Source organism: Tenrec ecaudatus, chromosome X (genome assembly GCF_050624435.1).
Source record: "Tenrec ecaudatus isolate mTenEca1 chromosome X, mTenEca1.hap1, whole genome shotgun sequence".
Taxonomy (NCBI): Eukaryota; Metazoa; Chordata; class Mammalia; order Afrosoricida; family Tenrecidae; genus Tenrec; species Tenrec ecaudatus.
In genome coordinates this window covers 74,767,886-74,794,386 of record NC_134548.1, presented here as the reverse complement: position 1 = coordinate 74,794,386, position 26,501 = coordinate 74,767,886, and positions in this window count along the sequence as shown.

The following is a 26,501-nucleotide window of genomic DNA, read 5'->3' as shown; positions in this document are numbered from 1 at the left end:
GTATAAAGCACATCTGTACATATTTTGCCCTAATCATTTTCTTTTTTTTTTTTTTCTTCTTTTACATTTTATTAGGGACTCCAACAACTCTTACCACAATCCATACATATACATACATCAATTGTACAAAGCACACCCATACACTCCCTGTCCCAATCACTCTCACGGCATTTGCTCTTCACCTAAGCCCCTTGCATCAGGTCCTCCTTTTTTTCCCCCCCTCCCTCCCTTTTCCCCCCTCCCTCATATGCCCTTGGTAATTTATACCTCGTTATTTTGTCATATCTTGCCCTATTCGGGGTCTTCCTTCCCCCCTTCTCTGCTGTCCCTCTCCCAGGGAAGAGGTCACATGTGGATCCTTGTAATCAGTTCCCCCTTTCCAACCCACTCACCCTCCACTCTCCCAGCATCGTCCCTCACTCCCTTGGTCCTGGAGGTATCATCCACCCTGGATTCCCTGTATCTCCAACCCTCCTATGTACCAGTGTACAGCCTCTGTCCTATCCAGCCCTGCAAGGTAGAATTCGGATCATGGTAGTTGGGGGGAGGAAGCATCCAGGATCTGGGGGAAAGCTGTGTTCTTCATCGATACTACCTCACACCCTAATTAACCCATCTCCTCTCCTAAGCCCCTCTATGAGGGGATCTCCATTGGCTGACACTTGGGCCTTGGGTCTCCACTCTGCACTTCCCCCTTCATTTAATATAATATATATATATACACATACATATATACATATACACATAAATACACATACATACACACACTTATATCTTTTTTTTTTTTTTGCATGATGCCTTATACCTGGTCCCTTGGGCACCTCGTGATCGCACTGGCCGGTGTGCTTCTTCCATGTGGGCTTATTTGTTTCTGAGCGAGATGGCCGCTTGTTCACCTTCAAGCCTTTAAGACCCCAGACACTATCTCTTTTGATAGCCGGGCACCATCAGCTTTCTTCACCACATTTGCTTATGCACCCATTTGTCTTCAGCGATCCTATCATGGAGGTGTGCAGTCAATGATATGATTTTTTGTTCTTTGATGCCTGGTAACTGATCCCTTTGGGACCACTCGATCACACAGGCTGGTGTGTTCTTCCATGTGGACTTTGTTGCTTCTGAGCTAGATGGCCGCTTGTTTATCTTCAAGCCTTTAAGACCCCAGTCACTATCTCTTTTGATAGCCGGGCACCATCAGCTTTCTTCACCACATTTACTTGTTCACCCATGTTGGCTCCAGCTGTTGTGTCGGGAGAGTGAGCATCATAGAGTTCCAATTTAATAAAAGAAGGTATTCATGCATAGAGGGAGTGTTTGAGTAGAGGCCCAAGGTCCTTCCGCCACCTTAATACTTGACCTATAAATATAGACACAAAGATCTATTTCCCCAACCTCCTATATATATTTGCATGTACATGTCTTTGTCTATTGTCTTCTTTTTTTAATGTATGTTTTGATTGTTAGAAATTGCCCTCTTACACCTACATTTGTCCTATCCCAAAGATTTTGGTATGATGTATTGTTCTCATTTGTTTCAAAGAATTTCTTAGCTTAATGCTTATTTGATCAGTAGATCAATTTTTTTAAGTAGGGTGCTGGTATGACTGCAGTGTTTTTCTTTATGTTGATATTTTTGATATGTTTGTCTGTTGATTCTTTATGCTCTTTCTATCGTTGATTTCCAGTTTCATAGCATTGTGATCTGAAAGAATGGATTGTAAGATTTGAATGCTTTAAAATTTGTTGATCTTGCATTGTGCCACACGCTATATAGACTCAGGCATGCACTGTGCGTGCTGGAGAAGAATATATGCCGTGATACTGTCGGGTTGATTATGATGTTTAGTTCTTCTGTTTATTTTTGAGAATTTTTTCCCTGATGATCAGTATTTCCTTTAGAGTGGTGTGTTGAAATCTCCTGCAATTCTTGTTGAGCTATTTATTTCTGTTTTCTTCTCTGTTAGAATTTGATTGATGTATTCTGAGTGTCTTTCATTGGGTGTGTATATGCTTATTAAGGTTATACGTTCCAGTTAGTGTTCCTTTAACCATGCAGTGTCCATTCTTGTCTTTCATTACGTTATTCTCCTGGAGGTCTATCTTATCTGAGATTAATATTGCCACCCCTGACTTAAAAAATAAAATTTATGGTTCACATTGGCTTTATATATTTTGATAAAAATTTTACTATCTTATGATTTTTAGTTTATTTTTCTTTAAGTTTAACATGTATCTGTTTTAGGCAGCATAAAGATGGGTCTTGTTTTCTAATATAGTCTGCTAAAATTTGCCTTTTATTAAATGAAGCTGCTTGGGTTGGACATTCTGTTTAAAAATATGACTATTATATTCTTCTATTTTTATGGGTCTCTTCAATTTTCTACTTCAGTCCATGTTAGTTGTGATAGGTAGTGTGCTTCCAGAAAAATGTGCATTTCTTCCAAGTTCTCAAATTTGAGGAAATACAGTTCTTTATAGTTCTAAGTTATTATTGTTTTAAAAATTTCTGTAGATGATGTGGTCAGATTGTCCGTTTTGTTCCTTGTTGTTATTATCTGCCAGTGGGTTTTCCCCTTCTATTACTATTGTAATATCTTTCATTACATGTTGATATTTCTGGATCCCTATTTTTAATTGTGTAGACTCAATTTACTTTTAATATTTTTATATCTTGGTTGACTTTGGGGTAGTATTGTAATGTATATTAAGTTCAAGGTATTGTGTACTGTGTTGCTTTTATGTTCAAAGAACTCCCCATAGTATTTTAAGATTGGTTTGATTTTTATAAATTTCTTAAGTTTGGGTTAAATGGAAACATTCTAATTTTACTGTCATAGTTGAGGGACAATTTTGCAGAGTATATTATTGTTGGAAATTGTTTTCTTCAGAGTTTAATATATGTCATATATATTAATGTCAGCATTAATGCTTATTGGTCTGTTTGTTCCAAGTTGTTCCCAGTATTCTTTTCCTATCTTTGGTTTTGGAAAATTTCATTATAATACATCATGATGAATTTTTTTTTGCATCTATCCTGTTTGGAATTTACTCAGCTTCATAAAAAATTTAAGGGTTCTATTGACATATCATTCACATATCATACAATTCAATAGTTTAAACATACTAAAAAGAGTTGTGCATGCAATGATCATCGCAATCAATTTTAACCATCCCCAAGAAACTCTTATTCCAATAACTGTCCCTATAGATTTACCTATCTTGTATTTTGCATAAAGAAAAAATACACACACAACCCCCCCCAAAATTCAACAGCAATGACAAAATATAACAGAGAAAAACCTCAGTTGAAAGATAACAGAAAATAACAAAAACTAGAGCAAATTAAAAACGAGTCGCAAAGAAGAAAGGTTTAAATTAATCTACTTTCCAATGCACTGTGTCTGATACCAAAGCTATGAACATCAATGGTCAGAGGGGAATAACTGGAGGTTTAATTCAAATCAGGAACCTCCAAATAAATTTGGGGCTTTCACAATTATCTATAACCGTTTATAAACTGGATGCTCAGAACTTAAGTACTAGTACCATTCTCTTTTCCAATCTTAGATTTTATAATTTACAATCCTTTTATCACACAAATTGGTGTGCTTGTTCCTTGTTGATTTAACTGTCATTTCACTTAGATGGCTGCTGGTTTTAAGGCAAACCATTAAGAGCCTACACGCTCTTTTTTTGATAGCTGGGTACCATCTGATTTCTTCACCACACTTTACTCATATCTTCAGAAATCTTTTCTGGAGGGCAAGTATCAAGTAAGGCCACATCATAAAATTTAAATTAGGGCTGTAGTTAAGCGCTAGTTCAAAATCTACTTATGTAGGGTTTACATGTACCTCTGGTCCACTTTAGAGACATCCTTATAATTTTATTGTGGAACATTATAAACCATCCCCTTAGATTAGTTTAGCCAATTATAGAATTTCAAATACTGTTTAGAAAAATAAAGTTTATATGTATAAGGCAGCTTTTTAGACCAAAATACAAGTACTATTAACTGGTACAGCTCAAAAACTTAAGTGACTGGACAATATGCAAAAAATGAAGATTGGAGAAATGGCAAAAATTTCAATAAGGCTCATTTAAAAGGGCAGAACTATTATTGGTAGGCTAAGACATTTCATAAAAAGCAAAGATAGCATGAAAATAACAAATATATGCCAGGTTCAAGCTGCCATTGACTGGGCACCCTAAAAACCAGGGACCTGAACCAAATTCCAACAACCTCCAACTACATAGCCTTGAGGTAGCAGTCATTCTTCTACTCACATTGGGGCATTTCAGCCTTAATTCCACAGAAGTCTAGAGTCCTAGTTGTCTATAGCATGTAGCCTGGGTCCCCACAGACTGAACACACTAGGTCAAAAATATCTTGGGTAGTTACTTTATTGTTCCAACCTGGCCGATAAACACATGTGGGGTTAATTGAAGGGCGATGGTATAAATGGCTTTGTGAGCCTCGCCTTTCCAGTTCTTGGGTCTCGTGCTTTGTGATGGTCAGATCAGGGTGAAGCTGCCTTAGCCGGATCCCTGCTTCAGCTTACAAGGCTCACTTCCTGCAAGACATCCCCGAGGATAAGCTGCATTAACCTACCCCAGTGCAGTCCTAGGTGCTGGAGCAGCTGTGTGGAGACCCCTACCAGTGCTCAGATGTTTCCACGTTCACTGATTTGGCTTTCTTCCTGCAGTCAGCGCCATTGTATGTGTTTTATAAGTTGGAGGAGGACTTTGTGGATCGGTGTCAGATATATGGGTTAATGTTGGATTTGTGGGTTTGGCAGCATTGGGTTGGGATGTTTTCTTGATGTGCACTCAACCTTTATATAAAACTCTCTCTTATACATAAGAATTTCTGTGGATCTGTTTCTCTAAAATACCCAGACTAACACAGTGTTCATTTACATACAAAGTACCAGACACATTCTTTTCTTAAGGGTCCTCGTAAGTAAAGGCAAGCATTTTTCCTAATGGTCAGTTGTCCAACATGGGTTAGCCAACAGCAGAGATATAATCACCCTTCCGAAGACATACATGATTCCCCTCCCCCACTCTTCCAACCTCTGGATTTGAATTTCCATTAAGGTTCCCTAGAAACACGGTTTGCAGTTTCTTTTGACTTGTCTTGTGATTGTAGCACAGTGTTATGTGGCAGAAATTGATTGACTTTCTTCTCCTTTCAATATGAGAAAAAACTGAACCCACGTGAGGTGAGGTCTCCTCTGTCGAAGTGGTTACTAAGATGTACAAATACGGGCTTAATATATGGATCATGAGCATTAGACAGGCACACCATTTCTTTGCTTGACAGACCACATTAAATATTATAATGATCTGAAATTAGATGCTTACCTTTGACTTGTCATCCTTGGTCTCATAAATTATTTGTCTTTTTGTAATTGACTAACTTCACTCAGCATAATGTTTTGCAGTTCCATCATGTCATGAGGTGCTCTGTAGTTTCATCATTTCTTTTTAGATATGCACATTATTCCATTGTGTGTATGTGCCAGAGTCTCTTCATTTATTATTCTACTGATGGACATTTGGATTGTTTCCAGATTTTTGCTATTGTGTTCAGCTTTTTTATTGCACATTCTCTTCCCTTTAATGGTGTTAGAGGAGTTTTCTTCCTATAGCTCTGATAATGTTCTGTGATTTTTTTTCCTGTTCTGGAATTCTCAAAACTCCTAAAATAAATTCACTGCCATCTAGTTGATTTGGACTCATAGAGAACCCATAGGACATCTAGAATATGCCCCTGCACGTTTGCAAGACTAACTAGCTCTTTATGGAGACAGGAATCCTCAACTTTCTCTTGTTCTGGAATTCTTTCACCCATGGTCTAAAACCCATGGTTTATTACACGACTTTTAGGTTTCTACTGATTTAAAAAATATTTTATCATTTCCTGTAGCAGATTGGATTTCATACATTTGAGTTTATACTCACTAATTCAGCCTTACATTAATTTAAGTCTACTCCTTTGCTATTTTAATTTATTATTTATTTCTGACATCTTAGGGTTAATGTTATGGATTTATATTTGCTGGTTGTTTTCCAAATTAAAAACAATTTATCCGTTTGTTCTTGCAGTGTTTTCTTGTTCATGTAGCCTTATCAATAGCAGTTTGGGCTGGCATTTTCATGTATTATTATTTGTGTTTTGGGAAGGTTGTCCAGACCAATAGTCTTCCCTCTGAGAAGGGTTGTGCCACACCCCTTCCCACTTCACAGACCTACTTAACCTTTCACCACTAAACAAATATCTACCTAAAATGATTCTGGCCAGTCCAAGGACTCAAGTGGGCACAGTCATCCACCTCTAGGCACTGCTTCCAATTACTCAACCGATCTCTGCATGTCTTGCACATTATTCAACTCTCCCGGAGCAGACTTTAGAGTATTCATTTTTTCCCTCCCCTTCTTTAAAAGAAAATCATATACTATTTTTATATTTCTTTTAGCAGTCAGCATAATACTTTATTTGGTATTTTTAAATAACAAATGTTTCCTATTTTATCTACAATCCTTAAGTCAGCAATACCATCATTTTCCAGTCACTACGTTATTTAGACCATCAAAGGCCATTCAGAGCAATACCCTGCCCCTGGATGGCTCATACCTCCCTCCCTCCCTCCCCTTTGGACCATCCCAATAAAGTGTGCCTGGCTTACCTATCTCTTTTTTGAAAATTTCTGAGACCACTGCCTCCTGGAAGGCAAACTTCCTTATATTCAACTTAATTCCCTGGCACACAGACCACCGTAGAGCCTAAACATATTCAAGATAAACCAAACACAAGACTATGGGATGTCACTCACACATAGGCTCAGATTGAAACTGCTCAACTGTTTCTAGACCCTTGTGTTTCCAGTTCAGGTGTGTTAGTCTGGGTTGACTGAAGAAACAAATCCAGAGAAACTCATGGGTTTAAGAAAAAGTATTATATCAAAGAGTAATTATACACTAAGAAAATATCCTAACCCAGTCAAGATCAAGACCATAAGTTCGATATTAGCCCATATATCTGATACCAGTCTATAAATTTCTCTTCAGACTCAAGCAGCACATGCAATGACGCTGAATACAGGAAGATCACAAGCTAGTGGTTGGAAAGTCTTGTGGATCCAGTGGTGGTTGAAGCATCTCAGTGTTGGCATGTGTCTCCATTTGGCTCCTCCACCTCCAGGGCTCTGGATATATCAGTGTAGTTCCTTGTGGCTTGTTAACAGAAATGTCTCTCAGGGAAGGTGTGTGTCCTACCTCCAGGGAGGAAGACATGAGTTCCCAGAATTCTTAGGAGGCTATGACCTGATTGGAAGGCTAGACAATACTCAAGTTAACAGTAGATTATGTAATTGCCACAACAGGTTGTATACCCATATATGCTTTTCACCCTTCCCATGAAATCACATCTCTCACCAACAGCCACAGTGCAGATCTTATATTAAATACCAACAGCTCCTCATTTCTTTCTTTCTTTTTTTTCTTTTGTTCTTCTCTTTTACTTCCACCCTCTTTTCTTCAAAACAAAATTCTGTACTACTTTTATAATTAATTTTCAATTGGTGCTACACTCTCTTTCACACATTTAAAATATATGTTTTTTCACTTTCTTTGATTACTTTCCATTCCTCTCTCCCTTTAAACCCACCCCCCACATTACCTCTTCTGAAGTGTCTATTACTCCTTATCTATGCCATTAAAAATAACTATCTAGCTGTAGACAAATCAACCTTCCTGCCATCCTTAAAAACTACACCAAGATGTAAAGCAAACAACCAAAAATATCAGCACACAAATACACACACATAAAATAAAAAATCAAGAGAAAAACGAACAAATGAATACCACTTATATTTAAAAGAAATGACTGAAATTGAACAAGTTATGTAATTACTAGAGAAAGAACTCACAAGAATGATGATTGCTCACCTACAACAGATGAACCAATCTGAGGGAAAAAGGAAAGAATAGAAAAGCTAGAAACCCCACTACAAGCCTTACAAGAAAAACTCCAAAGAGAAACTCAGATGTCGCACATATGAATAACAGAATTATACATTATAAAATAAGAGGGACATAGAATTGAAGAGATGGAAGACCAACTTAGATGGCGAGAAGAAGAATCTTTTGAGTTCAATCTAAGAAATGAAAAAAGCAACTATAAAATTCAACTGCAACAAAGAAGACCTTGGAGCTATGTGGAACACATGCAAGAGGAACATAGCATAACTTACAGGAATTCAAGAAGAAGAAATAAAATAATACACTGAACTCCTGGAAGAAAATTTTACTAACCGCATAAATACGGGGAGTGTATAACCATTTAGGAGGATGAGAGAACTCTACTCAGGATGAACCCTAAAAGAAAAACAGCATGACATATATTATGGTCAACCTCTAATTTCAAAGACAAGGAAATAGTTCTTAGATCAGTCAAGCAATAGTCACATACAAAGGAGCAGCAATTAGAACAAGGTTAGATTTCCCAGCAGGAATTATGCAAGCAAAAAGAAGATAGAGTGACATATATAAATTCTTGAAGGACAAAAACTATCAACCAAGAATTTTGTATCCAACAGAATTATCACTCAATATAAGGGAGGAAAAAAACTATTCCCAGGAAAGACTAAATTAAAGGAATTTGTAAAAATAGGACAATCACAAAAAAAATACTAAATGGAGTATTATGGCAAAAATAACAATGGCACCAGACAAGCTTCAGATCAACACATAAGACAATTCCTCACAAAGACAACACAATCAACGCAGTATTTGAAACAGCACAGAAAAAGATAAAGAACAAAGAAACTAATGAAACCATACATACACAAAAATCCCATGCTGATAAAAATGACAGCAAACCCATAATACAAAAAAATTGATGCTTTAAATGTACTAATCAAAAGATGGAAAGTAGCAGACTGCATAAGAAAACACAATCTATCAATATGCTATTTGATTGAAAAAAACCTCAGATACAATGGCAAAAACAGACTAAAAATCAAAGGTGTTACAAAAGTATACCAAATGAATGGCAACAATAACAACAATGAAGCAGTCATGGCAATATTAATCCCTGAAAAAATAGACTACAAGACAAAGAGCACAGTAAGAGATTAGAAAAAATACTATATAATGATTTTATAAATGATTATAGGAACAATAGACAAAGAAGGCATATCCATAAAAATATTAAGGTAGTTACATAAGTTCATGTCAGCCTGAAGATATGTAAAAATTTAGGGATCAACTTCAACCACAAAATCAGATTACAGCCTGATGGTGTCTCTTTTGAGGTGTGGCCTTCTCATCAGGGAAACCCCCCTTCTCTAGATGCTTTCACCATTCTGGTGTGGTTCTCAATCTTCCAAATGCCATGATTTTTTAATACAGTTCCTCATGTTTCAGTGACTACCCAACCATAAAATTATTTTCACTGCTACTTCATAACTGTAATTTTGCTACTGTTATGAAACAGACGACTCCTGTTCAACACCCTAAGGGGTTGCAACCCACAGGTTGAGAACTGCTGTTCTAGACATATACAGAACATTCCATCCAATAACATCACAATACACATTCTTTACTGGTACACATGGAACATTCTCAAAAATGGATAGGTCACAAAGTAAGCCTCAAATAATTTAAAGACATCGAGACCCTGCAATATACTCTCAGATGACAACACTATAAAACTGGACACCTGCAATAGAAAGAAAAGAAACTTAAAGAAAAACACAGACTGTACAACATACTACTTTTAACCTAAGGGATGAAATTAGAAATGCCTGGAAAAAAAGAACAAAGCATACCAAAATTATTGGAACACAGCAAAAACAATTATCAAAGGGAAATTTGTGGCAGTCAACACATATGAAAAAAAGGTGAGAAACCCAAGTTCAACACCTCAACTCAACTGCAACAACTGGAACAAGGAAAACAACATAAAGCTCAGATTAATAATAAATAAATTGGAAAGAAAAAGGAAAAAATCAATAGAATATGAACTTGGCTCTTTAAAGGATTAGTAAAATTGACAGACCGTTGATAAATTTAACAAGGTGAAACAGCAGAAGATGCAAATACATAAACTTAGAGACAAAAGGTGTCATCACAACAAACCTAAGCAGAATAAAAAGAATGATAACACAATGCCATGAACGACTGTAATGCAGCATGTTTGGTAACCTAGGATAAGTAGACAAATATCTATAAATACAACATCTACCCTAATTACCAAAGATTGGTGTACAAAACTTGAACAGACCCCTAGCAAAATAATACAAAAGATCATTAAGAAATTTCCAGCCATCAAGATCCCAGGGCCTGGTGGTTATATAGGGGAATTATAGTAAGTATTCAGTGAAGTGATCACCAATACTACACAAACTATTTTTGAATATATAAAAGGACAAAAAACTCCCAAGCATGATTGTTTTATGAAGTAAATATAAATCTGATACTAAAACCAGCCAAGAGCCCCACAAACATAGAAAAATTCAGACTAATATTGCTCATGAACATAAATGCAAAAATTCTAAACAAAATTATAGCCAATATGCTAATACATATCAATAAAATAATGCATGCTGACCAAGTGGGATTCATACTAGGGATGCAAGGATAATTTAACATTTGAAAACCAATCAATATATTCTACCACATAAAAAAGACCAAGAGAACTTACTACAAGATGATTTCAATAAATGCTGGAACAGCATTTGACAATATCCAACACTCATTTCTGATGAAAACACTTAATAAAATAGGAATAGGAGGGGAATTCCTTAACATAATACAGACCATATACAAAAGGCCAACGATCCTTACACAGATTGCCCTTTGATTAGAAGCCCCTCTTCCCTTGGGCATCCACTATATTAGCCATTTCCACCCTAGGTCCACATGTAAGGTGGTCCACCATATACCCCCAGGGAGAAAAAAAGAGAAGGGCTGGCCTCCAATGAGCCAATTATCTAAGTGACACCTCCAAAGGAAGTCATCAAGGTGTGACCTGATTGACAGGTTAAACTCAACTGGTAACTTCTTACAGGTCCCATGTTTGCACGAAAAAAAAACCCATCATAATTCAGCCCTTGTCAACTTGGCACTGGTACACAATACTTTTACACATACATAATCTCCAGACATTAATGAAATCATACTTGCACCTAGCATCATATAAATAGTATACATATAAATGAAAATTCACTGACCTTATTTGTATCTGTTATATCATACATGGACAAGAGAAAGATATTTAATAAGTACATATAAAGAAGAAATATTGACCATCACAAACCCCACCTTTGCAATTGATCACATGGTCATAACTGATGTGTAGAACTAACTTCCCCACTACCAATTCTATATTCCTTTTGCCCCCACCAGAACTTCAGCTAGTTGTGGTTCTTTGCCAGGTGGGGTAACCCAGACCTCCATTCCTGAGGGGTCTGGGTAAGTAGCACTCATGTCAGGGTTGGTTTGCTCTAGTTTACCATTTACTTTATTCACCAGGCTTAGTAGTATTGAGAGATGACCTACGAAATGTCCTAGATTCCAGACATAGTCTTCTTTACTCCATTATGTAGCACCAAGCCAATTTCCCCTTGATAATCAGGATCAATCACACCATTCAATACATTGACACCCTGCTTTACCTGTTGATCCAGTGGTGTGAGGAGCTCCAAATGGCCATGGTCATTCTTAGCTTCCAGTTCAATGAAATCAGTGCTGTGTTTCCAGGTAGGACTGTTCCTTCTTTTAAAACTAGGACCTCTAGGCCTGAAGAGCATAGAGTTTCTGGGGAAGGAAACAAAAATGTTGCAAGTGGATCACTAGAAGTAATGAGTGTTGCCACTTTGGTTTCCACCCGTTGGTTCGTGCACCCATGAATCCTGGCTATTGGAGACACAGTACCATATATTGGCCGCTGATTTTGAGCATATCCAATCTCCTGGAGAACATTTCCCCAGCCCTTCAAGGTGTTGCCACTTAGAAGTTGCTGTAATTGTGTCTTAGAAGTCCATCCAATCATTCTGTCAAGCCAGCTGCTTCAGGATGGTGAAGAAAATGGTATGACCAGTGGATTCCATGGGCATGGGCATGGTCCTATTGCCACCCTTCATTTGATGTGAAGTGAGTTTCTTGATCAGAAGCAATGCTGTGTGGGATGCCATGCCGGTGGATAAGGCATTCTGTAAGTCGACAGATGGTAGTTTTGAAAGGCAAATTCATATCCAAAGTAGGTGTCTATTCCAGTAAGAACAAAACACTGCCCTCTCCATGACGGAGGTGGTCCTATGTAATCAACCTGCCACCAAGTTGCTGGCTGATCTCCCTGAGGAATGGTCTGCTATCTTGGACTCAAAGGTTGGCTTCTGCTGCTGGTAGATGGGGCACTCAGCAGTGGCAGTGAACAAGTCAGCCTTTATGAGTGTAAGTCCATATTGCTGTGCCCATGTATAACATCTATGGTAGTTACATAATCTGTTGTCAATTTAAGATTTACAAGTAAAGGGGTGGAGTCTGACCAATCAGATCACAGCTTGATGACCTCATTTGGAGGCACGATGGAGATAAATAACTCACTTGAGGTGGGACAGGCTCAATCCCTGCGAGACATTTTTGTTGACAAGCCACATGGAGACAGGCTGATTGGCAGACAGAGCCTCAGAGCTGGAGAAGTCACATGGAGAATCCTGCCAGCACGGTGATGCTTACAACGCCACTAGATCCACAAGACATCCCACCTACTGGCCTGTGATGTTCCTGCATTTGGCGTCATTGCATTTGTTTCATGAGTCTGAAGATTGGTATCGGACATATGGGCTAATATCAGACTTATGGACTTGATCAGGGCTAGTCTGGGATGCTTTCTTAGTGTACAATTACTCTTTACATAAAGCTTTTTCTTACATACATACGCATGTCTATGAGTTTGTTTCGCTAGTCAACCCGGACTAACAGAACCCCCATCCCTGCCACCACGTCCACTTTGTTCATGTGCCCATTGGACAATGACAGGAGTGGCAAAGGAAAGAGAGAGGACTAATCTCCATATTACCTGTCATCTTATCCACTAAAGCCTCCTCTTCAGAGGTATCCCTTTGATGAGTATTCACATGATTATCTTCACTTTCTTCACCCCTTAAAAGAGGTCTATCACATACCTCTTCCCCACACCTCCTTGTCACCAATTTTCCAATCATGTTCTTTCCAGTTCCCTGACCATCTAGCCAAACCATTAGCCACAGCCCATGAACAGTATACAGTTGCACTTGGCCATTTCTCCTTCCAGGAAACTGAATGAACAGATGCACTGCTCAAAGTTCTGTCCATTGTGAGGATTTCTCTTCATCACTCTCTTAAAGTGGGTTCCCAGAAAGCATCTTCAATTCTGCGTCTGTCCATTTTTGATGGAGGCCTCCATATCATACAGCGCCATCAGTAAACCAGGCATGGGTTTTCTGTTCCTCAGTCAACTTATCATAAGAACCTCTCTAGGAAGTCATAGATAAAGATTTGGACAAGGAAGTTACTGTGACAGGAGGAGAGACTGTACACGTTTAGTCCATTTCATCATGCAGCTTACTGGTACCTTGAAGTCCTGATCACGTATATACCACTTCCATTTAATGATGGAATGCTGCTGTGCATGTCCAACTTTATGACTCTCTGTGTCAGGCAATACCAGTTCATGATGGGCAGCTCAGGCCTCATGGTGACTTGGTGGCACATGGTGAGGCATTCAGTCTCCACTAAGGTCCAGTAACAGGCCAAAAGTTGTTTTTCAAAAGGAGAATATTTCTCTGCAGAGGATGGCAAAACTTTACTCCATAATCTCAAGAGTCTGTTCTGTGATTCACCAATAGGGGCTTGCCCAAGACTCCACACTGCCTCTCTATCTGCGACTGAAACCTCAAGCACCATTGGGGCAGCTGGATCATATGGTCGCAGTGGCACAGTGGCTTTCACGGCAGCCTGAACCTGTTGCAGGGTCTTTTCTTGTTCTGGGCCACACTGAAAAATGGCAGCCTTTTGCATCACTTGATAGATCGGAGTAGCACACTCAAATGAAGGATATGTTGTCTCCCAAATCCAAAGAGTCCCACTAGGCATTGTGCCTCCTCTGTAGTTGCTTGGAGTTGGGGGTGGGGAGGGTGGAAGCAGATGCAATACCGTATCCTTCACTTTAGTACGAATATCTTGACATGCCCCCACACCATTGGACGCCTAGAAATTTTACTGAGAAGGGTGGCTTAATTGGGTTGATTTCCCTCCCTCATGCACACAGATGTACCAATGAATCTAGAGTCTTAGATATATTTTCCTAGGTGGGTCCAGTCAGCATAATTTCATCAATGTAATGGATCAGTGTGACAGTGTGTGGAAAAGACTGGCAACCAAGATACCTTATGTGGTAGTTAAATAAGCTGGGGTCAACTTGGGGAGGGGTGAAGTTTAGCCTGTCAACTTGGTCACAGTTTGATGACCTCGTTTGAAAGCTCCACAGAGATAAAGAGCTCACTGGAGGTCAGAAACACCCAGACTGTCTGCTTCATCTTCCTGATGACAAGACACATTGTGGTGGTTACATAATCTGTTGTCAATTTGAGACTATTAAGTGTGAAGGAATGAAGTTTAGCCTGTCAATCAGGTTGCACTTTGATGACCTCATTTGGAGGCACTATGGAGATAAATAGCTCATTGGAGGCTGGACACACACTCTCCCTGGGAAGTATTCCTGCTGACAAGACACATGGAGGTACATTAGTGCCCTAGAGGTGGAGGAGCCATGTAAAGGCCCCTGCCAGTGCTGAGATGCGTACACTACCACTGGATCCACAAGACTCTCCACCGACTGGCCTTTTACATTTCTGCATTTGGAATCATTGCATGTTTTATATGAGTCTGAAGAGGAATTTCTTGATTGGTATTGGACATGTGGGCTAATATCAGACTTATGGACTTGATCTGGACTGGGCTGGGATGTTTTCTCAATATACAATTGCTCTTTTATATAAAGCTCTTTATTATGCACATATGGGTGTCTATGAATTTGTATCTCTAGTCAACCTGGACTAACACAATATGGTACCTTGGGAGTGGAGTACTAGAGAAACATGTCATAAAAACGGAGAATGGATGGTTGCTTGACCTATATGTAGTACAATTAGGGCAGTTCCCACTGCTAAACCTGGTGTTTATAAAATAGCAATCCTGGCAGTCCTCAAAGATGCTGGGGCCCCCTTCACTAACGTGGTCCTCATGGTTGTGGTAAAAGGTATATCATCGGGGTACTCCTTTTGTGGGTCTATGGGATTATTTGATAGATCCATTCTAACATAATCAATTTTTCTAAGCCTTTGGATGCCTTCTTCTACAGTGTACCAAGGTAAGTCAGGTACCTCAAGTTTGTCTATTCTAGGCCATCTGGAATTCCATGCTTCAGTGAACCAACCAAATAAACTATTAAATCCTCGCTTAACCTCTGGAGCTGATACAGTGAAAGATGAATCTTTGATATGGGGGCCCATATCAAGATACTCATACTGGTCTAATCTTGTATTCCTTGCACCAGTGTCCCACGCCCTTAGCAACCATCCTCATGCATATTTTCTAGGCTACTGTCTGTATGTATTAGAAAACTCTAGCAGGTCTTTATAAATATAGTGTACTGCTTTCTGTGTCACCATCTGTACCTCACCTTCAGAAACTTTCTGAGACTTAATTTTAGTTACAGGTGTAGAGGAAATAACTGGTGGTGGGGGTGTTTCCTGGAGACTTTCAGCAATATCTTCTAAGACATCTCCCCTAGGCAATGTTTCAGATGCATTCCCATGTGGCATTTCAGCATGCACAGTTTGGTTAGTCTGCTCAATTGTGAGTTGTTCTACTGATGGGTGGAGCTATCGATTGGGGTGGCTCAATAGACTCTAAGGTGCAATATCCTTCTCTTCCTGATCATCAGCCTGTAAGTTCCCATTCCATGTTTCAGGGTCTCATTTTCTAGGTCTACAATTCAGCTGACACTGTAATTCAGCAACTTCTATGATAAGACTCTGAATTTGGTTTTCGGCAGTGTCAGTTCTATTACTAGAGGAGAGAAGGCTTGCCTTTGTAGCACATGCAGAAGTTTTTAAGTCATGCTTCTGAGGTTTTGATATCATCCCTTTCCTCAATCACTAATCAGCTTCCCTATACTATTCATCCTGACAAGACTGCTGGAAAATATCAAGCACATGATCACCCAGAGCCTCTCTTCTCAGCAGCACTTTATCTACTGGTGGTGGTATTATGGATATTAGTCTTGGAACTTCACACCATACATGAACAGCACCCTATTTAGTAATAGTGGCAGACTTATGCATGCTTTCAGGGTTAGAGGCAGCTTTCTCAGTACCTTTAGGCCTATCAGGCTGGAGAACCAATTCTGGAAACCCATATTTATTATCTTGTTTCTCTAGAACCACTCCCAGTACCAATTATGTTAGACAGGGTTCACTAGAACAGCAAAACCAGGATATATATGTATGCATATTTGTAAGGATACATTTATATAGTGAAAAGGAATATAACAACAAATTAGTCCACACAGCAGTATAGACAGCTCCGTTCAACTCACTCTTGTGGGACAGTTAACATATGGAAGATAATTCCAACTCACATGGCAAAGGAAGCAGACAGTAGGAAGATGAAGTGGTGAAGTTTAGCAGAGGCCAGTAGCACAGGATAGCGAAGCAGGTTGCGGTCCAGCCTCATGGTGTAGCAATGCAAAGTGGCTGGCGAGAAATGTGACATCTGAAGTGGTGACAAAAAGCAGCTGACTCTGCCCGCAGGCAGCAGACAAGGTGGGCAGAGCCATGAAGTGAAACAGCATGGCACAGTGATGCAGTCCACCATGGTCCACAGGTTGGCTCAGCCCACAGTTATCACAGCACATGGGATGAGTGAGGACAGCTATCCAAGGCAGCACACTGGTCCCACCACAAGGACCACCAGAGAGAAAATCAGGGGTCAGACTCCAGTGAGCCATTTATCTTGATCACACCTCAAAAAGAGGTCATTAACTTGTGACCTGATGGACAGGTTAAACTCCTCCCATATCTTCTTACAGGTACTATGTTGACACAAGTAACCTAACGATCACTCCTAGGATTAGCAAAGAACTTGAAAAGAAGAACCAGGTGAGAGGCTGTGTTAGCTTGACTAGAGAAACAAATCCAGAGACATTTATGTATAAGAAAGAGCTTTATTGATGGTGCCCAGCTATCAAAAGAGATAGTGTCTGGGGTCTTAAAGGCTTGAAGGTGAACAAGCGGCCCTCTAGCTCAGAAGCAAAAAAGCCCACATGGAAGAAGCACATCAGCCTGTGTGATCACTAGGTGTCAAAGGGATCAGTTATCAGGCATTATCACAACAAAAAAATCATATCATTGTGAATTGGCGGTGGGCGTGCGGAGTGAATACCCAAAGCCCATTTGTAGGCCATTGGACATCCCCTTACAGAACGGTCACGGGGAGGAGACGAGCAGGTCAGCGTGCTATGTAGCAATGATGAAACCTACAACTTTCCTCTAGTTCCTAAATGCTTCCTGCCACCACCACCACCCCCACCCTTGCCTATCATGATACCAGTTCTACTTTGTAAGTCTGGCTAGACCAGAAGATGTACACTGGTATATATAGGAACTGGAAACACAGGGAATCCAGGGAGGATGATCCCTTCAGGACTAGTTGTGTGAGTGGTGATACTGGGAGGGTGGATTGGAAATGGGGAACCGATTACAAGGATCTACATATAACCTCTTCCCTGGGGGATGGACAACAGAATAGTGGGTGAAGTGAGACATCGGTCAGTGCAAGATATTAAAAAATAATAATTTGTAAATTATCAAGGGTTCATGAGGGAGGCGGAGCAGGGCGGAAGGGGAAAATGAGGAGCTGATGCCAGGGGCTTAGTTGGACGGCAAATGTTTTGAGAATGATGAGGGCAATCAATGTATAAATGTGCTTTACACAATTGATGTATGTATGGATTGTGATAAGAGTTGTATTAGCCCCTAATTTAAATAAATAAAGAAATAAACAAACAAGTAAATTTTAATAAAAAAGGAAATTTTCCTTGTTACTGATGTTAGAAATGTTGACTATCATATCCTGGAGAGTTTTCCTTTTAGGGTCTCTAATGATTTGCGTTCTTTGAACTTCCTGAATAATTACCTTTTTATCCCTTAGACATTGATGAAACTTTTTTTACAAATATTCATGGACTATTCTCTGTGTAGATATTTTTGTTTCTTCCACCTCTGTAATCCTTAAAAGAAGTAGGCTCTTCCTCTTGGTATGTCCCACATTTTTCTTAAGCATTTCTTGGTTTCTTTTGCATTTTTTGTTATATATTCTTCTCTTAGATTGGCTTCTATAGATTTGTCTTCAAGCATCCTAATTCAGTTTTCAATCTCTTCAATTCAGTTTCTCTCCTCCTTTAGTAATATTGTGCAATTCTGCTATTGTATTGTTTTACTTTTCTTTCCCTTTGGAGTTTTTCTTGTAAGGCATCTAGTGAAGTTTCTAATTTTTCTATTTTTTTCCCTTTTCCTCTCCAACTCATCCTTCTACATTGTAGGAGGAGTGCAATCATTATTCTCTTTTTCCCCCACAGGCACACTTTTCCTGATTATTCCGTGTAAGGTGAAACTAGAACGGTTTTAAAAGGCATACACAACTCTAGTACATTGATAATCAGGGAGTTTTCTTTTTCTTTTTCTTTTGCTATACTATTTTCACAACCATCGGTGTGCTTGCTAGGCAATAGAACCATCACAGAAGCAAACGTTAGGCAGAATACTGTTGAGGAAAAAACAAAGCAAGAAAGAGCTACCAGATATACAGAAAGGCTCGGTTCCACATTCACTACTGCGTTGATCAAGCGCCAAGTATTAACTGCACATTTTTGTTCAGCTAGGAACGGGGTGGGATCTTTTCTTTTTTTTGTTTTAAATCAGTGCATGGATTTGTCTTTTCTCATTTCAGCAGATAGACACACAGATGGACTAAGGTACATGGAATGTTCAGGATGGGAGACGGGGAGGCCGGTTATTCTAGATTATCCCCACGACAGTGTCCGTATAATATCCCTGCACTAGAGGGTCTCATTTCAACACGTCTGGGAACTTCGCTGGATGGGTACACTTGGGAGATCCAGTGACGAGCATTATGAGGGAGAAAACGTGGATGTTTAGAAATACTTTTTGCGGTTCAGATCTTCTTGAGACTGAAGAGCGGCCACTGGGGCTGAGCACAGGAGGAAGGCACAGCTAGGATGCTGGCAGGTGTTGCTCATATTCTGAAGCAAGGCTGGCCCACCAGGGTCCTCACCAACCTTCTCTCCCTTTCAGCCCCCCAGTACTCAGCATTGAACAAAAATCCAAGAGAATTCAAAACGAAAGGATAAAGATTTGGAGGCAGGAGGCCAGAAATGTCAAGACAGAACAGAAAGCCAAAGTCAGCAGCAGCCTGCCCCCATCAATGAAAGAAAGGAGGAGAGTCTTTCCATGTCCAAATTTAGAAGGCCCAAACCAGGAAGAACCCCAAGTTTCTGGTCTTCATAAAGGAATGACCTTGTAAACAAATAAGGTCATACACAGCGTTTCCCCTTTCCCCCTCTAGCCTGGTGGTTACAAAGAAAATAGCTTCCACCACCAAATCACAAGAGTTGCAAACGGCAAACATATTGCTGTAGGAATGGGGGGTTGGCCATGTGTTTTACAGATGAGCTCTACACCTTTGGATGGTCTCATCATTCTTTTAAATAATTTTTTAGACATTCCATAGCCTGTCAATTTCAGGCATTTCATTTAGGTCTGATTGTTTTAAAATTATTTGTATATGTTTCTCTTGTTTTTTGGTGTGAATCAATATCTTCTGTTGTTTTCTTGTTATCTTGGTGTAGCTATTAGGGTTGTTAGGGAGGTACAGTTATGTGGGAGCAGCTAACTCTGTTAAGTAGTGCAATGTATTAGTGGTAGACAGTTTATATTAAGTGTCTTGGGGAAAATGTTAGACTAAGTGTTGTGGGAGGATCAAAAAGTGGGGAGGAAGTGTTAGAGGAGGGGGAAAGAAAGCCAAAAGGAAGTTAAAAAATTGATGGATCAAGTAGTGTTCATTAGTAGGTTCATAGAAGGGAAATTAGTTCAAATAAATGCTTATTTTTGCAATGATGGAAAAATGGGTAATAATATTTGCAAGGAAAAATAAAATTGTAAGAGTAATGTCAGCTTTTGGTTTTATGAGGATAAAACAGAAAGAGAAGGATTAATGAGAAGATAAGAAAGATGAAAAATAGGTAAAAAGTGCTGTAATGCAAGTAAGAGATCTATAATACATTTTAACATAAATTAACAAGGATATCTCTAAAGGGAGCCAAAGACATATAAAAAGAAAACAAAAATCATAGATCCAGCAGTGGAGTTTAGGCTCACACTAAATCCTAGCTCCAATTTAAGAACAATTAATTCTTACATTATGACCCTGCTTGAAACTCACTCATCCTCAGGAAGGGGACACAGAAGATACAAAATGTGTGGTGAAGAAATTACATGTTGCCTGCTTTTCAGATAAAATAGTGTTTGGGGTTTAAAGACTTGTTTCCAAACAAGTATCTACCTAAGTGAGATGTCAACTCAGTCCACATGGAAAAAGTTACTCAAGGATTGTAAACAATATAATCCAAAGCAGAAGGAGACAATAGTATCAAATTCTACATTGTGAAAGTCTGGTTTTCAGAAGGCCATGGATAACAGTAGAAGCCAAAGATACATTTGTGAAATCTACACAAGATATAAACCATTGATGATTTCCCTCTATTCATAATGGAGGAATGGGAATAAATTGGTTAGCAAACAGAGTGTATTGGAGAGATGATGCTACTCTAGAAAGTCAAAACAATAAACCTTATTCAAATGGTTAAAACCTTGTCACTTGATCGCCCCTCTGTCACAAGTTGGGCCACATCTGGGTGTTTTTTGTTTTTTTTAACATTTTCTGTTTTTTGCTCTTTTGTTTTGTTTTATTTTCTTACTGTAGTTTATCTCTGCTGTATTTTGTCATTATAGGCAGCCCTCTTGAATTTCCATTATATTTTTCTCTATTTTGGTATATGAAACCCAGGATTGATTAGCTTATAGAGAGAAGGAGTAGAATAAGGGTTTCTGGGTGGCACAGTAGTGATGTTGGGGGATGTATATGGGAGCGCTTTTCAAGGAGTACAAAGTTTTGAAACTGATTGTGGGAGTAATTGAACAATACTGCATAACGCGATTGAATTATGAAATGATATCTCTATTAGGCCCCAATAAAATAGTTTTGAAAAAATTTGCTTTGAAATAAATGCTCAGCTATTAGAATTAAAGAAGGAAAGGGCAAGACACAAAAGGACCAAAAATATTATAAAAAATAATACTAGAGTAAAAAGGAGAATAACTATTCATGTATGTTTTTTGAGGCCCTAAGCTTTTCCCAGTTTTGTTTCTGATGAGTGTGCCAACTTCTGAATTGAAGATATGTTGATTGACTAGAAAACAAACACAGCAAATTGAAAGCAACAAAATAATTCCCCCTACTCCCCACCCCGCCCCCATCTTTACATAGACCAACAAATGGGGAAGTGATTAAGGATGCATTACAAGAATAGTGCAGAGCTTTGTTTTAAATAGTGTGAGGGTATAAGAATAAGAGAACCCAGAGCAACAGCAATACCCACAAAAGAATAGTGGGGTCTAGACCTTGTCCTGGGATGGGGGTGGGGTTCAGGATCAATAGTGTGTGGAGAAGAAGTCTTTTGAGCAGTTAAGGAGAGTGTTGTTTTACTACCTTGTGGTCTTTTAGGATGCCAGGATATGCTTGAGATTGAGAAAAAGTAGGATTGAGATTAATGCTAGGGGAATGATTTTGTTGTCTGGTATGGATGAGAGTCCTGTATTCTTATGATTAAGGCTAATTATATTACAGGATTAGACCTCTGGTGGATCAGGAAAGAGGGGACAGAGATGAAGGAGGTGACCATGTCATGTTGGGGGAGTTGGGTTTATACTTGTCACCTACCTAGGGGGTCTAAGAGGAAGGAATGAAGTAAGTACCTACTCAAGGAGCAGGCTGCTTATCAGAGTGGCTTTGGGTGGTTACAAGGACCTGAGAGGCTTCTGTGCTGTAATGCTTTTATTTTGTCTCATGCACGCTCTTCTAGTGCTTTGTAAAATCTGCTGTTGCCACTGACAGGAAACGGAACCGAAAAAGGCCTGAGCGGCGGGCCCCATTACCAACTAAGTGGACAGCACCATCCTCCCCCCCAAAAAAATTCACTTCATAGGACAGCACAGGTGCTACAGCTCAAGAAGAGGGGAAGAGGGACTGGTCTGGTCAGAGCACACAGGAGCCAACTAGAGGGCATAGGGGAAAAAAGAGAAAAGAGTGACACACATCCTGGCTCACCAAGCCCTGAGGACAATGTTCCTGCTCAGAACAGCAATGCACAGAGATGACAACAGGGCCGGCCCCACCATGGGACACAGCGTTCCTCATTGACCCATAGCACCATTGGGTACAACACTAGAGGCACACAGTGGGAATTGTGCCCACCATGAGCTCACCATGCCGAAGCCAGCCCCTGGGGGCATGCAGCAGAACAGCGGGAGAAGCAGAACAATGAGGTCTCCAGGGATAGAAGCGGTGCCAGGGCATGGCACCCCATCTGACTTGACTGGAAAGTACCTGTGAAAGAACACAAACAGACCCTGAGCTATTCATATGTTTATGTGTGTATGCGTACGTGTATTGGTATTGTAGTTATTATTTTACTTTCTGTTGTTGGTTCGTGATACTCAGTCTTGTGATAGTACATAGCATGTCTACCTGGAAGGGATAGGTGGAATAAACAAGCCAAAAGAGCGAACAACGGGATGACAGCTCCAGGGGGATAAGGGGGTAGGGGAGGCGGGGGAAAGGAAGAGGGTATTAACAAGCCCAGGGACAAGGGAATAACAAGTGATCCAAAATCAGTGTCAAGGAGGGTGTGGGAGGTCTGGCAGGACTGAATCAAGGGCAATGTAACTGAGAAGAATTCCTAAAATCCTAATGAAGGCAGAACATGATAGTGGGATAAGAGGAAAGTACAAAGAAACAGAGGAAAGAACTAGGAGGCAAAGGTTAGTCATAGAGATTTAAATACAGACATATAAATATGTAAATATATTTATATATGATGAGGGGGGAATAGATCTATGTGCATATATTTATAGGTTTAGTATTAAGGAAATAGATGGACAGTGGGCCCCTGCTCAAGTACTCCCTCAATACAAGAACACTTTGTTCTAACAATTTGGCAGTCTGAGATGCTCACCTGCCTGGCCCGATCGCTGATGACAATGGATGCATAGGCAAATGTGGTGAAGAAAGCTGATGGTGCCCAGCTAACAAAAGATATAGCACCTGAAATCACTGAAGGCAATGGGTGCACAAGCAAATGTGGTGAAGAAAGCTGATAGTGCCCAGTTACCAAAAAATATAGCACCTGAAATCTTAAAGACCTGAAGATAAACAAGCAGCCATCTAGCTGAAAGACAACAAAACCCACATGGAAGAAGCACACAAGCCTGTCCTGATTAGATTGCTAAAGACAAATTGGGTGCATAAGCAAAAGTTGTGAAGAAAACTGATGGTGCCCAGCTATCAAATGATATACCATCAGGGGTTTAAAAGGTTTGAAGACAATCAGGTGGCCATCTAACTAAGAAACAACAAAGCCCACACGGAAGAAGCACACCAGCCTACACTGACGCAAATGCTGAAGACAAAGCGGCTGCATGGGCAAGTGCGATGAAGAAAGCTGATGGTGCCCAGTTGTGTAAATATATAGAATCTGGGGTACCATAGGCTGGAATATAAACAAGGGGCCATCTAACTGAGAAACAACAAAGCCCACATGGAAAATGCACACCAGCCTGTGAGATGTCAAGGCATCGAAGGGATCAGGAATCAGGCATCAAAGAAAAAAAAATCATAGCAATGTGAATGAAGGGGAGTGCAGAGTGGGGACCCAGCACCCATCTGGGGGAAATTGGACATCCTCTTGCAGAAGGGCTGTGGGGAAGTGACGAACCAGTCAGTGTAGTGTAGCAACGATGAAACATACAATTTTCCTGTAGTTCTTGAAAGCTTCCTCCCCCCCCCACTATCATGATCCCAATTATATCTTACATACCTTGCTGGACTGGGAGATGTACACTGGCATGGATAGGAACTGGAAATATTGGGAATCCAGGACAGATGAGCCCCTCAGGAACAGTGGTGAGAGTGGTGATATCGGGAAAGTGGTGGGAGGGTGAGGGAGAAAGGGGAAACAGTTTACAAGGTCTACATGTAACCTCCCCCCTGGAGGACGGACAGTGGAGAACTGGGTGAGGAATAAGTCGGATGGTGTAAGATATGATAAAATAATTATTTATAAATTATCAATGAGGAGGGGGGAGGGGAAATGGGGAGGGAGGAGAAAAATGAGGAGCTGATACCAGAGGCTCAAGTAGAAAGCAGGTGTTTTGACAATGATGATGGCAACATATGTACAAATGTGCTGGACTCAAATGATGTATGTTCAGTTTTTAAAAAGAGCTGTATGAGCACCTAATAAAATGATTTTTAAAAAAACTACCTGAAAGCAGCAATTCACAAAAAAACTGCTGTTGTAATTTCTACTTGATAATGCCTTGCTAATTGAACAGAAGATTTAAGAAAAGATCAAAAAATTAAGAGATTAAAAAGGAAGATTAAAAACAACATGCAAGTGGCCATGCCTTAAGAGGTAGGGCTATGAAGAGGTATACCTCAGGGACAGGTGATTTGTTGGGCTGAGTGGACCAGGAGCTCCCCCAGCTTGTGTGCAGTCAGTCTAGTCACTATTTAAACCTGGTCCAGGTTTCCCTGTAAACCTATTCCTGTGTGGCTTGGTAGGCTGTGCTAGCCTTGCTATTGGGGAGTGTGGCAGTTCCATAATATACTGTCAATTTGACAGAAGGGGTGGAGTCTGACCTCTCAATCAGGTCATAGTCAATGCGGCCTGTGAGTTGGCATGGCCTTCTCTTGAGGATTCTGGGAAGTCCGGTCTTCCTCCCTGAAGTGAGACACACAGTCTCCCTGTGAGATATTCCTGTTGAAAAGCCACGTGGAGCTACTCTGATGGAACCAGAACCCTGGAGCTAGAGGAACTACGTGGAGACCCATCCCAGTGCTGAGACACTTCCCCTGCCACTGGATCCACAAACCTTTCCACCCACTGGCTGGCGATCTTCCTACATTTTGCATCATTGCATATGTTGTGTGAGTCTCAAGAGAAATTTATAGACTGATATCGGACATACATGCTAATATCAGACTTATGTAATTGATCTGGACTGGACTGGGATGTTTCCTTAATATACAATTACTCTTTGATGTAAAGTCCTCTCTTACATATATATGAGTGTCTCTGGATTGGTATCTCTAGTCTTCCTGGAGTAGCACAGTGAAGTAGAACTGCTAGAATATCAGACCGCAGCTCCCTTGGCTTGGGTCTAGCGCCAAGTCTATTTGTGCTAATATCTTCCCCAGGCTGGTCATGTAGAGCATTGTCCCTGCCACTTGGTCAGTCGGCCAGTGAGCCACACTAGCTAGCACCTGGACCATGAAAAATCTGTAAGGATAGTTGGGATCTGTATTCTGCTGCCTAGAGCCAGCAGTCAATGACAAATAGGAGTCTCTTGGAAAACCTTGCTGCTCATTTATTTAAATAAATTTGTGTATACTTATCGTTATGCTGAGAATCTTGTGATCTGGAAAAGTAAGTTGTCCCTCTTCATGGATTTTCTGCTCTGATCTCTACAGAGTCCCTCCCAAATGACTGTTTCTTCTCCTTTTAATGACTTTCTTGCTTTCTTCATGTATGATGTTCTTGATGCTATCCCATAGCTCATCAGGTTTTTTGTCCTTAGTGTTCAATGTGTCAATCTTTTTCTTGAGATGTTCTCAAAATTCAGCTGGGATAGGTGTATGGTCATATTTTGGCTCCCATGGACTTGTTTTAATGTTCTTCAACTTCAACCTAAACTTACATATGAGGAATTGATGGTCTGTTTCATATTCAGTCTAATTTTAGCTGCTAATATAGAGCTTCTCCATAGTCTTTTCTCACAGATGTATTTCTGTGCATTCCATCTGGAGAAATCCACTTGTGAATTTTTGTGTTGTTGAAGAAAGACATATCCTATGATCAAGTAGTTGGTCTTACAAAATTCTATCTTGTGTTCTCTAGCATCATTTCTATCACCAAATCCATATTTCCCAACTACTGTTCCTTCCTCTTTGTTTTTAATTTTTGCATTCCCCTAACCAGCAATTATCAATGCATCTTGATTATATATTTGAACAATTTCAGACTGAAGGTA